At 49.3% G+C, this 3,387-nt stretch overlaps 1 non-coding gene across 1 annotated transcript in view; it reads left to right on the top strand.

Moving 5' to 3' along the window:
* LOC143176568 (small subunit ribosomal RNA) overlaps nucleotides 1-302 on the top strand; it is a 1,929-nt gene extending 1,627 nt beyond the window's left edge. The window contains exon 1 of the ribosomal RNA XR_013001098.1: nucleotides 1-302. This exon is cut by the window's left edge and continues 1,627 nt beyond it. This is a non-coding gene — a ribosomal RNA (small subunit ribosomal RNA).
* Nucleotides 303-3,387: the final 3,085 nt, after the last annotated feature.

Below are 3,387 nucleotides of genomic sequence, written 5' to 3'. Positions count from 1 at the left end.
GAAAGGCCCGGGTAACCCGCTGAACCTCCTTCGTGCTAGGGATTGGGGCTTGCAATTTTTCCCCATGAACGAGGAATTCCCAGTAAGCGCGAGTCATAAGCTCGCGTTGATTACGTCCCTGCCCTTTGTACACACCGCCCGTCGCTACTACCGATTGAATGATTTAGTGAGGTCTTCGGACTGGTGCGCGGCAATGTTGTTGCATTGCCGATGTTGCCGGGAAGATGACCAAACTTGATCATTTAGAGGAAGTAAAAGTCCGTAACAAGGTTTCCGTAGGTGAACCTGCGGAAGGATCATTAACGAGCAAAATACACTACAAGAACTGACCGAAAGAAGGAAACATGAGAAATATAAGAGTGGAGCGAAAGATAATATAAAAAGGAGCGAAAGATACATACATATATATATATAAGTGTACGAGTTCAATTTCTGCACACACTCGATACACAAGAGAAATAATATTATATATACAGAGGAGGAAGGAGCGATAAACGTGCAACAACGCTTCCTCGTGAAAAATACTTGAACGATCATGCACAGAGAGGTATCTCGATACCTGCCTCTGCTGTATGACTAGACGGCTTACGCGCGGAGAGTTCATCTCCCGTCCGTCGGAAATTTCGAACGCTTACGCGCGGAGAAATACACTTCTCCCGTCCGTCGAAATTTTTTTTTTTTACTTTGAACAAGGCGCATAGAGCCCGCCGAACCACGATTTCGTGCGTCTTACATCTTTCGACGATGGGACGATCCACGCGAAGAGTTGTTTCGTGCTCGCGCGAGGTGCGATAGCGTCGATTCGCTTTTCTGTACGGGGAGAAATAGAACGATGAGTTGACTTATCGGGTCTTCGTTGGAATTACCGTCGCTGGCATTGTAAACTCCAGATGACCTTGTGATTCCTTCGTCGGGCACTGGTAAAGGGTGGCGATGATTCGTTCTATAATAGAAATACCCGTCGTAGCGATTCGGCCGAGACACCCGCCACGAAACACTCTCTCGTCGTGGAATCCCCGCATCGGAGAGTAAAACGCGCGAAGGCTTACTATGAGAGAAGAAATAGTATATGCCGGTGGTTCGCGTGTGTAGGCTCTATACGAAATTGCGATTCAAGAGAGTAGGAAAAGACGCGATGAACCACGATTTCCGTGCGTCTTACGTCTCTCGACGATGGGACGATCCACGCGAAGAGTTGTTACGTGCTCGCGCGAGTGCGATAGCGTCGAATTCGCCTTTCTGTACGGGGAGAAATAGAACGATGAGCTGACTTATCGGGTCTTCGTTGGAATTACCGTCGCTGGCATTGTAAACTCCAGATGACCTTGTGATTCCTTCGTCGGGCACTGGTAAAGGGTGGCGATGATTCGTTCTATAATAGAAATACCCGTCGTAGCGTTTCGGCCTAGTCACCCGCCACGAAACACTCTCTCGTCGTGGAATCCCCGCGTCGGAGAATAAAACGCCGAAGGCTTACTTATGAAACTTACGTCTCTCGACGATGGGACGATCCACGCGAAGAGTTGTTACGTGCACGCGTATGGTGCGATTGCGTCGATTCGCTTTCTGTACGGGGAGCAATAGAACGTTGAGTTGACTTATCGGGTCTTCGTTGGAATTACCGTCGCTGGCATTGTAAACTCCAGATGACCTTGTGATTCCTTCGTCGGGCACTGGTAAAGGGTGGCGATGATGCGTTCTATAATAGAAATACCCGTCGTAGCGTTTCTTCCGAGTCAACCCGCTCACGAAACACTCTCTCGTCGTGGAATCCCGCGTCGGAGAGTAAAACGCGAATTCATAGTATGGAAACTTACGTCTCTCGACGATGGACGATCCACGCGAAGAGTTGTTACGTGCACGCGTATGGTGCGATTGCGTCGATTCGCTTTTCTGTACGGGGAGTAATAGAACGTTGAGTTGACTTATCGGTCTTCGTTGGAATTACCGTCGCTGGCATTGTAAACTCCAGATGACCTTGTGATTCCTTCGTCGGGCACTGGTAAAGGGTGGCGATGATGCGTTCTATAATAGAAATACCCGTCGTAGCGTTTCTTCCGAGTCAACCCGCTCACGAAACTCTCTCTCGTCGTGGAATCCCCGCGTCGGAGAGTAAAACGCGAATTCATACTATGAAAACTTACGTCTCTCGACGATGGGACGATCCACGCGAAGAGTTGTTTACGTGCACGCGTATGGTGCGATTGCGTCGATTCGCTTTTCTGTACGGGGAGAAATAGAACGTTGAGTTGACTTATCGGGTCTTCGTTGGAATTACCGTCGCTGGCATTGTAAACTCCAGATGACCTTGTGATTCCTTCGTCGGGCACTGGTAAAGGGTGGCGATGATGCGTTCTATAATAGAAATACCCGTCGTAGCGTTTCTTCCGAGTCAACCCGCTCACGAAACTCTCTCTCGTCGTGGAATCCCCGCGTCGGAGAGTAAAACGCGAATTCATACTATGAAAACTTACGTCTCTCGACGATGGGACGATCCACGCGAAGAGTTGTTTACGTGTACGCGTATGGTGCGATTGCGTCGATTCGCTTTTCTGTACGGGGAGAAATAGAACGTTGAGTTGACTTATCGGGTCTTCGTTGGAATTACCGTCGCTGGCATTGTAAACTCCAGATGACCTTGTGATTCCTTCGTCGGGCACTGGTAAAGGGTGGCGATGATGCGTTCTATAATAGAAATACCCGTCGTAGCGTTTCTTCCGAGTCAACCCGCTCACGAACTCTCTCTCTCGTCGTGGAATCCCCGCGTCGGAGAGTAAAACGCCGAAGGCTTACTATGAAACTTACGTCTCTCGACGATGGGACGATCCACGCGAAGAGTTGTTACGTGCACGCGTATGGTGCGATTGCGTCGATTCGCTTTTCTGTACGGGGAGTAATAGAACGTTGAGTTGACTTATCGGGTCTTCGTTGGAATTACCGTCGCTGCATTGTAAACTCCAGATGACCTTGTGATTCCTTCGTCGGGCACTGGTAAAGGGTGGCGATGATGCGTTCTATAATAGAAATACCCGTCGTAGCGTTTCTTCCGAGTCAACCCGCTCACGAAACTCTCTCTCGTCGTGGAATCCCCGCGTCGGAGAGTAAAACGACGAATTCATACTATGAAAACTTACGTCTCTCGACGATGGGACGATCCACGCGAAGAGTTGTTTACGTGCACGCGTATGGTGCGATTGCGTCGATTCGCTTTTCTGTACGGGGAGAATAGAACGTTGAGTTGACTTATCGGGTCTTCGTTGGAATTACCGTCGCTGGCATTGTAAACTCCAGATGACCTTGTGATTCCTTCGTCGGGCACTGGTAAAGGGTGGCGATGATGCGTTCTATAATAGAAATACCCGTCGTAGCGTTTCTTCCGAGTCACCC

Source organism: Nomia melanderi, unplaced genomic scaffold, assembly GCF_051020985.1.
Source record: "Nomia melanderi isolate GNS246 unplaced genomic scaffold, iyNomMela1 scaffold0635, whole genome shotgun sequence".
Classification (NCBI taxonomy): Eukaryota; Metazoa; Arthropoda; class Insecta; order Hymenoptera; family Halictidae; genus Nomia; species Nomia melanderi.
This window is presented reverse-complemented; position numbering and strand designations above follow the sequence as displayed.